The following is a 12,240-nucleotide window of genomic DNA, read 5'->3' on the forward strand; positions in this document are numbered from 1 at the left end:
AAACATCACGTACTTGACACTAGCTCCAGCTGTACATCACCATGTAGGAAAAGTTTCTACTTGATTTTAGTAATGTCAATCAGTATCCACTGACCCATGTTGAAATTTAGAGGAGCACTTCCAATATATTTAAGCCTAAATAAAATGTTTTTATCTTTTAGGATATTTTTGGAACATTAACCAAAAAAAAAAAAAAAAAAAAGGAATTTCTCAAGTAAAGAATCCTCTGTAATTTAAAGCAAGAAAAATATTTAAAAATAATGTTCTAACCTTCTTAATGTTCAAATTATTTTAATATAATCTTTTGGGATGTATTACATGATCATCTATTTAAGTAGTGTTCACAAGCAGTGAACACAGCAAATGCAACTAGAAATAATTTTGGGGAAAACCTCACAAGAAGCCAACAACTTCAGCTCCTGTATTTTGAGAAAACAGTCTCTCCTCTCCTTCCTCCCCCTCCCAAAAGAGAGAGATGTCAAACTTGAATATCTGTTGCTCTAGGCAATAGACTGATGGATGGTATAACCAGATGTCCTTTGCTTATCATTAGATGAGACACACATTTCTCTAATCTCCACACAGAAATATGCTCCCAATCTTGCTGCTTTGTTTGAAAGAAAATTCAAAGATAACCGTGTTATATGGAGCCCTCATCTACCTTTATATGTGTTCTGTCTGCATAATAAAAGCAGTATCTCCCTTTTAAATATGCATACACAAGAGAGATTTTCCATTTTTAGGAAACTGCTTGGAAGGCACAACCTTCTGCTTACAAGCTGATCATGCTAGTGACAGTAAACCACAGCCACAAGGCAATAATCCATTTACAAAGGGTAGCATAAAGATCATATAGTCCCCATTCATATTCTGCTGCAGTCACCCACTGCTGAACCATCTCTCCAAAAAGACGTTTTTCAGCAAAGAGGAGCAGGAGCAATTAATAGGAATGCTATTCATCTCTCTCTCCTCTGCCTTCCCTTTACCTATATACACACAAGCATAGGTCACAGCCCCATGGCACTCAATCTTTAGTACGGAACGCTAGGTAATTTTTCTCAAGGCCTGCACAGCAGAGAGCAATACAACAGCTCCCTTCCCAAAGGGCAGACCGTTGCTGAGCTCAGAGATGCAGCAGCATGCTGCGTTTGCTCCTTAAAGGCAGGACAAAGAAATACAGGATTGCCAGAGGAACTACAGAAGATAATACTTATGAGACTTTGGAGAGAATAAAATGTCCATAGCAATTTCTTTCGTGGTCTAGACCATCCATGATCCAGACCATCCCGTCATACAAGAGCACCTGGAGTGGTCACTTTTATGTTACATTACAAAAAGCAAAAATTTGCATTGCACATACCTGGTGCTAGACATACTGGTGAAGTGAAGGCTGTTGTGAACACCCCCCAAGACTCTCCCGTGCAGTGGGAAAATGGAGAGAGTGGCCAAGGACATTTAGCCCCTTTTGGCAGTCTCTGCCCTAGGCAACTGTCTCATTTGCTGAAGCTTAGAGACTGACTTGTCTACATCAGTATTCTGCAGCGAACAATAATACAAGACCCTGTGCTTAACCGCAGGAAAAGAATACTGCTGGAAATATTTTCGTTACACAAGAAGATTATTGAGAAACTTTGCAAAATGAGGTCACTATTCATTTCCACACTGATCAATAGCCACAGTTTTAAAACAAATGGAAGTTTTATAATGCATCTTTTTGATGAAATTAAAAACAAAAACAAAAAAAAATTCATGACTTCTATTCAGGAAAAAATATATGATATTTTCATTAAGGAGACTACACAGAGTTCATCAAGGTTATATTAGCATGACATTGCACCAGTTCAGTACCGCTTCAGGTACTGTCATGTGTCACTGCAATGTTCAGTACACATAATCTATTGTTCTTGTCTGCCCTCTTTTTCCCCCTTGTATGAAACTAATGCAAATTTTCCTTACAACGTGAAGTCTGGTTGTGCACAAACTACAATACAGCATATTCTGTAAAAAGGCATGCACACATTTGTAGAAGAGGAAGTGGTAGTAGCAGTTCTAAACCTGGGTGATTCAGCCTTTCCAACACAAAACGATTATGGAGGTCAAGTGTATCCTTTCCTTTTAAAATAGAAATTATCCATCCTTTGAGGCAAAAGAAAAGAAGTATGCCTTTGCATAAAATAGGCCCTCTACAAAAGCTGCTTTGGTTCTTAATAGGAAAGTCAGCTAGCATATTGTGTAACAGCTACAACATTTTTCCAAACTTTCATCATTTCAGTTTTTTTTAACTATCATTTTTCAGAACAAGTCATATTTTTTGAAACGTATAATAATTGAACAGATAACAGAGCAGTCAATGGTGACAGTCCAATGAAAAGAGGATCCCATTAAAGAGCAGCTTGCTCTTCAAAACATCCACAGATAGCAGAATATCTAGCTGCTTTACATCAGCAGCCTTGAATATGCTTTTTCAGTGACCTCTGACACATACTAAGGTACTTACTTTCCATTGTTTTCAGAGTCATAATCAGCTCTGTCAACAGGTGTTATAGTGCTTTTTATGATCTTGTCTAGTCACAACATTTTTGGAAAATAGGTGTGAAATCAAGGCAATTATATCTTCTAGATCAGAAACAATTAGATAAAAATGTCAAGTTCCCTAACTGACATCAGCAAAGTTTCTTTAAAAGCTTTACCAAACAATGGTAATACGAAACCTACAGTTAAAGCAACTACAGTGTCATTTGTGACTTCCCATGTGCAAGCACTGGCAGCATTACTTGAGGAATAACCTGCCTACCATTCAGTTCAGGCCCACATCGCTGAACTTGTCTTTCTCTTTTTCCTACTCCACATCTAAGAGAGCAGCTCAGCAGAAAGAGATCTAGGGGTGCTGCTTGAAAGCAGGATCAACACGAGCCAGTACCGTCGCCTGTCAATGAGATGACAAACCGCATTTTGATGCATTTAAGACAGCATAGCTAGCCAGCCAGCCAAAAGAGGTGATTCTCCCACTATGTTTAGCATTGGTGTGGCATCACCTTGAATATTGTGTGCAGCTCTGGGCTCCACAATACAGAAAGGTCATTAAGGTCCTTGAATGTGTCCAGAGAAGGGCAACTAATTTGGTAAAAGGGCTGGAAGGCATGTCATGTGAGGAGAGGCTGACACTTGGCAATGCTTGAGCTGTCCAGTCTGGAGAAGAAGAGACCAAGAAGTGACCTCATTGCTCTCTGCAACTTTCTGAAGAGGGAAAGTGGAGAGGGAGGCATTAGCCTCTGCTCCCTGGTCACCAATGACAGGACGCATGGGAACAGCACAAACCTGTGCCAGGGGAGGTTCAGGTTAGATGTCAGGAAAAATTTCTTTCCTGTGAGGGTGGTTGATATTTGTTAGACTGTAAGTTACTCTTTTATATCTTATTTTAAAATAATATTTTTCTAGATCATTTCTGAAATTATAAGCGTTAAAACAAATAAGTGTGTGAGGAAAAGCTTCTTGCCAAAAGTCCAATTTCAAATACTTTAAATGGCTTTAAGTTTCTCTGCCAGTCTACTAAACCTTAGTAAAAAAGGCCTTTGGCTACAGACAAAAGGAGCTATCAGAAACCAGTGCTTATTCATCTTTAGAGAGTACAGTGCTGAGAAAATCTCTCTCAAAGAGTGCAAGATTCTTCCACAATGTTCACAAATCCTTGAAATTTAGTTTGACGTTATTCATGTAAAATAAATAAAAGGCAAAAAATAGCATATCCTCTTTACTTTTCCTTAATTTGCCTGCCTTTTAGGTTTAGTTTTAGGTTAGAAATTCGGAGGCATTTCTTCTCAGAAAGTAGTCAGGCATTGGAATGGGTTGTCAAGGGAAGTGGTGGAGTCACCATCCCTGGGGGTGTTCAAGGAAAGGTTGGATTTGGTGCTTAGGGACATGGTTTAGTGGGTGACATTGGTAGTAGGGTGATGGTTGGACTAGATGATCTTGAAAGTCTTTTCCAACCTTAATGATTCAATAACTCTATTCAGAGCAAAGTCTCAAAAAGTCAAAATCGAAGGAGTCAAACAGAAAACACCAACTTACCATGAGAAACATTGTGAAAATGTGGCCTGAAGTTTGCCCAGTGTGGGGCCAAGAAGATGCTGAAGTACAGAACTTTAAATCTAGCGAAAGCTTTGAGACAGATCAGATATTTATCCCATGCTCATGTAGCGTCTGTTTTTATATATGCAGAATAGAGATAGCGCTTACTGAATTACTACTTACTGCACAGGAAGAGATTTATATATGAAAAGTGTAAAGCCTTATGTGAGAGATAAATATTGTTAATCGTTCACTGCTGTACAGCAATATTTAGGTTCCCCTAATTCCTAGACATAATTATCTGTTTTTTTTCCCATTGTTTCCAAAGTGTATCCTCAAAGACAAGAGTAAAGAATGAGAATGCTGATTTGCTTCACTATGACATTTTAATATCCTTTGAGCCACTGAAGGATACTTGTGATTTATCATAACAGCATTTCCATGTTTCTGCCAATTCAACGGTTTATACATCCAAGGACTATTCTGCACTGTTGTCCAAGAGAGAGGGGGAAAGGGGCTGACTGCTTTTTGTCTTTCTTAAGTGTTCTAAAGTAACTTTACAGTCACCCTTTTAATTACAGAAAATCAAAAAAAGAGGCTTGCTTATTATTAGAAAAACTGAGTCATGCCCACTGCTATTACATGAGAACCCATGCACAAAGGCATCTGAGACTGCTCATGCAACACTCATGCAGCATGAGAGTTTGTTATACTGGATCAGTTATACATACCAGTTATATATACCAGTTATACTGGATCTTGACAAGGGCCCAAGAAAAACAGACGTGGAAACTAACATCGGTGAATATATCTAACAGGGCTGATCTACCCTACCACTTAGGCAGAAGAACATCTACATTTTGACTAACACAGGCCACTTGAGGGCCATGATAGCTGCTGCTTATTTTGAGCTACAGCTGCTACATTTCAGGACTCTTCAGCCAATAGGCCCTTCTATCGTTAACACTGGCAAATATCTTCACTAAAATTTACTCCACTGCTTTGCTCTCCATATTATAAAGGCATTTCCCAAAGTTTAGACAGATGTTCAGAGATGCAAGCTTCAGCTGAACCCGCCAGCAAGAAAGCAATGAAAATGTTTCTTCAAAACAATTTACTTGGTATCTACAAATGTGACTCCATCTAACACTGGAATAAGAAAAAGTTATAAAACTTGATAGTGGGAAGGAAGCAGCCAACTGCAACAGATGCTGAACCATGTACAGCTCTGCTCCCCTTTTCCACCCCTGCCCGGTATTGTTGTAGGAGCTCAGGAAAGGCTCTGTCACAGCTGAGCACTCCTCCAAGGGTGGTTCACCCTTCTGAAAGACGCAGTATAAATGCTATGTTACCATCCATAAATTATCCCCATATTCAAGTTTAACATCCCTCCAAGGTGGCACCATCCAAGGTGACAAATCTGAATGCAAATCCTATAATTTGTCATGTTCTAGGCCTACAAAGCAGAGCCTAAACATCTTGAGGGCATGCTCTTTGCTGTCACCTCAGCCCCTACCTGCAAGAACCAAAATTTGCCCAACTAAAGATAAACCAGAAAATAATCCATCACAAGGCCCAAGTCCTAGGTACTCCTTGTGCCTATATAAGGCTATTCAGTTTCTTCTTTGGAGCCTGACATTTCCAAGGGCCAAACCTCCAGATGCCAGGAGGCAGCTGAAGACACCTTTTGGAGAAAAAATGGACAAACTTCTGTGTCCTCTCTGAAGGATTTGGGAGTGTTATGCTTGAAGAAGTGCACAGAGGAGCAATAATTGGAAACTGCTTTATAGGCCACCGTGATGGTTATTGGTTTACAGTGATCAACAGATAGGGCTTCACATGAGTGTCTGGCATATTTCTTAATGTTGAACCCCTTTCCCCATAAGTGCAAATGATGATTTTCAATGCCTGCTAATGAATAGCAGTAATAGTGTTATCAACTATCTCCGAGTGATAGGGGTCATAATGACTAAAGGAAGATCAAACCAAAATACTTTATCAATTTAAGCCCTATTGATGAAACTTGATGATTCAACAGAACAACAAGAAATAAAGCTCTGAATCAGCTTTTTTAAGTGCATAGTACAGCTCATTATTCAACTGCTTGAGTCTATGCTGTTTAAGTATTTTAGGGGATGTACTAGTTTCAGCATTTTTTAAACTGAATTTTATTATTTTTGAAGTGTTTAAATAGAGGTATGCTGGTCACTTTGGATGAAATTTTGCCAAAAAAATAGAACAGAAACTCATGTTTAGTTCCTTCTTTTCCTTCACATACTTGATTGGAGATTACACCCTAATCCCTTTGCCTAAGATTTGTAAAATAGATGTAGAAGTCAAAGATTTCCCAAATAATTAAACCCAAAAAGCACAAACTGACACATAAAACAATAGAATAGGGCTGCCAGAGATCAGTAAAGGAAATAACTCACAGAAAGCTCTGCTCAGCCCCTATCCAGTGTTGTTCCCCAACGTAGCTGTCTATCTCCCAGCCACAACACAACCAGATAGAGAGATAACTGTTGATTTTGTCCCAACTTCTCCATTCAACTTTCAGTTACTGAATGCAACAGAATATGTATACTGTTTTTTTTCTCCTCATCCTTCTTCCTTTACAAATCCTCACGTCCTATTTGCAGACATCATGCAATTTCTTAAAATGTCCTTAGTTTGGAGGGGTAAGGAAGTGGAGGAGACGCCACTAAAATGTCTGTTTAAATTCACACTTTTATGCTAGCAAAAAAAGTGTAAGGCTTTGTGGAAGAGGGGAGAAATAGGAGGTGGGGATTATATATATATATATATATATGAAAACATGAAATGTTAATCATGAAAATTCTCAAAGTTTTTCAACCAAAAAAAACCCTTGTCTGCCTCAATTCTAAGATCCTCCAGGCCACAGCAGTCATGTTTTGACCTCTCCCTCTTGTTTTAGAAAGAGGAAGAAACATTCTCTCCTGGGAACAGATGGATACATTTGGACTAAGTGTGAGAGGCAGCTGGTTATGCTGAGACCTGGCCTAATTGCTTTCTCCTCAGTCTCTTCCTAGTCTTTCTAGGGCAACATTATATAAAGCTAAGAAGATACCTGTTGCAGTGCGAGAAGGGAAAGGAGCCTTATTTTTGCTTGCAGACTGTTGGTTTTGATCTCTCCTACACATTTTACTACTGTTCTATTCTAATCTGTATCTATTCCTTGTTCTTAAAAACAAGCAAACAAATATACACTTCCCAAATCAGAATAAATATAAACCACTTTTCCTTCCTCTGCTCTTCTAGTTTCCCTCTCCTTTCAATTCACATAGTATACATTCCTACAGCCAGTCTTTCCTAAACTGTTTTGCAGTTCCCATCCTTATTGACTTTAAAGGCCATAAATGTACAGTGGCCTAATAGATCATTCATAGTTCAAACTGAAATCATGTGAAGTCAAGCTTCAAACCAGAATTTATTTTTTATGGCCATCTGTGAACTCCAGAAGACAAGAATTCTGAACAGAAGCATTAAAAGTATTCTGAACAACAGTCAAGCAGGCAAAGAGATACCTGTTAGAGTATTAGAGATGGAAGAGTTTAAATTATCCTCTAGATTGGCATCTTGACATGACACAACACATCAACAAAGTGCTTCTAAATCCAGTAGCCAAGCTGCCCAGACACAGGATCATATATTGCAATGCTCCTCATTAATATGCTGGATTGAATCCAGTACTGACTTGCCCCTGCAATGTGTCTGAGGTTAAAAATGCCTGTGTACTTAGCTTAATAGGTTCCCATTAGGGAAATGCAAAAATAGCATTGATTTTATTTAAGAAAAGCAGCTGAGATAAATGGTGCAGTTTAGTGGTTACACACAAAATTTTTCTGAGTTCTGGCAATTTTGTTTCAAAGAAAGTAATCTACATGAATGTTATGGAGTCTGTTAGCATCCATGTTTTACTTAAATTAATCCAAAATATTCAATACTCCTTTTCCAAAGCAGAAATTCATAAAAAAAAAAAAAAAAAAAAAGTGAAAAATAAGCAGCACATCAAAAACAAACAAACAAAACAAAATGATCAAAAAAAAAAGTAACACTGCTATAATTGATAACAAAACAAAGCAATCAAACAAAAATCATGGGAATTTTTTGTCCTGAGATTCTTTTTTCTTCTATAAAAATTATGTGAAGAGGAAGGAAGGAAGGAAGGAAAATCTTCTTTAAGACAGGAAAGAGGAAGATATTTCTGATTCTAAATGCAAATAATTTTCATTGATTAAAACTGCACAGAGTTTAAATATACATACATTTGACAAATGTATGGTTCAATGGACAAATTATGGTCCAATGTTCCTGTGGTTTCCTTACAACAACTTATCCTTAGGTATCAAATGTAATAAGAACATAAATCTAAATGAAAATGACACAACAAAGGGAAATTCATTGTCTTTCAGCTGACTACTTTTCTAAGCAATGCTTTCCAAACCCACCTCTCCCACTGAGCTTCATCTTCCAGGTCCTCACACAGGCTGCTCCAGTCCAAGGTAATAAGAGCTCCATAAATCTGAAGCACTGAGGACATGTGGTACTGGATTTATTCATGGGAATATAAGATATTGCCACCAAAGTACCACATGTTCCTAAAAAACGCCTTCACACTTAATCCGTACCTTTTGCTGTTACAGCGCTTGGGAAGAAACAGAAAGCATGGGCCCAAGTAAAGAACTTTGCTTAGGAGAGCCTGCCCAAGCTTTCACGACAGCCTCCATGAGTAACAGGAAATCTTGAAGCTTCTTTGGTTTTTAATTTCCCTTTATGTAAAATGAGGCTTAGAAATTGAATTAACTTAAAGGGATTTTGAATTTCTCATAAGGGAAGAGATTCCAAAGCAGGCAGAAATACAAGCTTTTCTGATTTTCTACAGGCCTTGTGATATCTAATTTTTTTAACACTTAAAAAAAAAAAAAGAGAGATGCAAAGTACTATCAACAAACAAAGCTCATGCAACAAAGAAACAAAGACTACATGTGAAAGAGAAAGAAACCAAAATCTAGTAAATAACTTCTTAAATCCCTTCTGAAAATGCATACAGAAACTCACAAAGTCTTTTTTGGGAATTGACATTTAGAGGGGCTTAGAGGGATTCTCTTTTTCTCACTCATTCTATAAAAGTGCTGTGGCACAGCATACAGTATCCAAACACTTCCTATTTATAGGTACACTTTTGCTTTCCATCGCTAAAATTGCCTTTTTTTTTTTTTGCAAGTAACAAACATCCACTTTGAAAAGAACAGTTTTGATTCTCTTGCTCTAAGTGCTTTTCCGAGAAAATCCATGTTTTGTTTTCAGCAAAAAAAGATTTCAAGATATTCAGTATATTTATGCATTCAAAAAACATTTATGTGAGTAAAAAGAATTACATTAATCCCCTTATTTCACTGGATTCTTCCACAAGGCGTATGCATTTAAATACAATAGAATATATTGAGAGGGGCTGTTTTTTCCCAATATTTTTTTTCCTGACCTGTCCACTCACGTCAGCAGTTGCTGAGTTATTTTGTTATAATTTAGAACAAATTGCAAAATATTTCAGAAAAATACAATAAGATCTCAAAATATTTTAAATTATATTGTGCATAAATACAAAGATTGTTACACTTGCTGGGACAATTGCACTGAAATTTCACTGAAACAATCTACAGAAGTGATTTGCTTTCAGAACACAGTAACTATAATCAATATTTCTTCATATGGAATATTTCTGTTTAGTTGTATCCTTAAAAACAAAATAAAACAAAAAAACTGCATCTTATTTCATACATTTAAGAGATCAGTTTTACTGACAATATAGCTATATATTTCCAGAAGTGAATTTCAGCATTTCAGTTCATGCCTTTTTTTCTTCTTTTACATGTTAGAAATATTCTCTAATTTTAAATAAATGTTTTTCTCCTCCATGTTGTGTAAAAAACTGTAATAGATCAGAAGAGAAAATGGAGTACCCTCAGTCCTCAGTACAGACAAAACATTCTTACATGCTCAAAACAAATGCAAGTCCAAAAAGCAGAGAGAAATATTTTTCCATCATTATCACCCAGTTAGTGCCTGTAGGATCACCTGATCGCTTGCAGAAAAAAAAAAAAGGCAAAAAAAAAGAAAAATATATAGATATATATCTATTCCAGGAGAAAATATGTTACTTTTCTATGGGTTATGTCTCTTTAAAGTAAAATGTCTGTTTATTAGACAATAATATTTAACTAGATGCAGTTGGGGAGGACGTTTTACAAAGGAAGGGCATTAAAAATTCCTCTGTCCCCCAAAAAATTATAATCTGTCTCTTTCTTAGTTCAAAAATTAAAAAATCAGATCCACAGCTGTACTCAAATGTATTTTCTGAGTGTGTCAGGAATTTGGTGCTCTCTTTTAATGGAGAACGTGGAAAAACATTTAGGAAAAAAAAAAACTAGGCATGAAATTGGAGGGAAAAAAAAAAAAAAAGAACGCTGTATGTCAGCTCTGTTTTCCCTGCAGGAATATATAATCCCTGCACAGAGCTGCCCTGACCTTCCAGAAGTAGCAGGGTAATTGTTCTTGGGGATTTTATGAATATCACAATCTATTTGAAAAGAAAGCTATGGATAAAAGAGGAAAATGAATTTGAATTTGCAGTGAAAGTGAGCATCCAGTACTAGGCTATTCCCCAGATGGAAGAGAGACAGACTTGATCCCTGGGCAGACAGCCAAGAAGATATCCTTGTGGTGGTGCACGACCAAGTTCTGCAGCTGGAGATTTTGGCTGTGCACAGAGGAGGGACAGGAGAGCATTGTCTTTAGAGCAGGTAAGGATTTAAAGACACTGGAGCATTAATTTCACCAGCCTTCCTCACTACCAGACCCAGAAGCAGGGCAGCAGTAAAATGAAGTTTTGCATGGGGAAGCTATATTAGAAGAGTCCCTCCAGGACACCACAATGAAGGATAAAATCTTCATAGAAAGAGAGAATGAAACCCAAGCTTAGAGCTGAAGCCACAAAGATATACCAAGAGGATGCACCTCCTAATTCATAATACCTTACAGTCCTCCCCAGCACGTCCCTGGTGTCAGGTTGCTCCCTCCTGAGCTGCTTTTAGTTCTTCATGATTGCATCCAGCTGTGGCCCAGCTTCAGAGATCAGGGTTTGAAATGTTCTGTTTTGGTAATGATGTCTATTGGCCACGGCTCCCTGTGAGACAGAGGTGCCTAGCCCTAGGATGAGGGACCTGGCCCATGGGTTTAGGCCCATCTCGGTCAGGACTCAGCCACCACCATGCTGCTGCAGAAGGGCTCAAGGAGGATGGCCACTCACCTGAGACATCAGAAGCATGGGCATGAATTTTTAACTCCTCTGTTCACTGAAGCAGCAGTTGTTTTTGGTCTACTTCACTGCACAAGATGTGCAATCTTAGTTTTATGTGGAGGTGAAATTCCTGTATTAATTCATATTGAGTGCACACAAAAGTCAGAGAGAAAAGTGGCAGTGAAGAGAGAGAACAGTAAGGGCTTTTTGTAATCCATACTGAATTAGTCACTTTAAAATGAGTGGTGAGTATTCCATGATGGTATCAGAATAAAGACAGGACCACTCCGATGGAGGTAGAGGGGAGAAAACTTTCACAGGTGTAAAAAAAAAAAAAAAAGAAAAGGATACAATAAGGCAGGAGAGTATAGTTGCCATAGATATATACCTGCTTCCTTCATTCCATGCACCCATAATTCTCTCTGGCAGCTGCATGATTAATTCAAAGATTTATTGATTTTTTTTTCTTGCTCAATCCTGCTGACCTGCTTTTGTTGACAGGTCTGTGCAGATCACACTCCTTCACCAGCTGAAAGCATGGCATCACGTTGGTCTCCGTGGCCTGCAGTAAACATTTTGACTCATTCAACATAAACAGTGTTTGAATGCATGGTAAAAACATGGAGAGTTTATTTCAAACCAAAAAAACATGAACTAGCAAACTGAGAGACTATTTTTTTTGCCATGAAAAACAATACCTAATAGCAATTTCAGTGCAATTTTGTTGGGGAAAAAGAATATCTAAGCAGTTCAATCTCTCTTCTTCTGTATTCTGACTTTTGTAAGAAATTCACTAGCTTTAAGTTTTCTAGAAAACCAAAGAAATTTTGGTACAGCCACTGCTTACTTCAAAA

The 12,240-nt window shown here is 37.8% G+C and overlaps 1 protein-coding gene across 3 annotated transcripts in view; it reads right to left on the reverse strand.

The window, feature by feature from the left end:
* Window positions 1-12,240, reverse strand: part of DSCAM (DS cell adhesion molecule) — a 475,409-nt gene that overhangs the window by 376,221 nt on the left and 86,948 nt on the right. The gene's annotated exons all lie outside the window — the stretch shown is intronic.

This window comes from Anser cygnoides, chromosome 1, assembly GCF_040182565.1.
Source record: "Anser cygnoides isolate HZ-2024a breed goose chromosome 1, Taihu_goose_T2T_genome, whole genome shotgun sequence".
In the NCBI taxonomy this organism is placed as follows: Eukaryota; Metazoa; Chordata; class Aves; order Anseriformes; family Anatidae; genus Anser; species Anser cygnoides.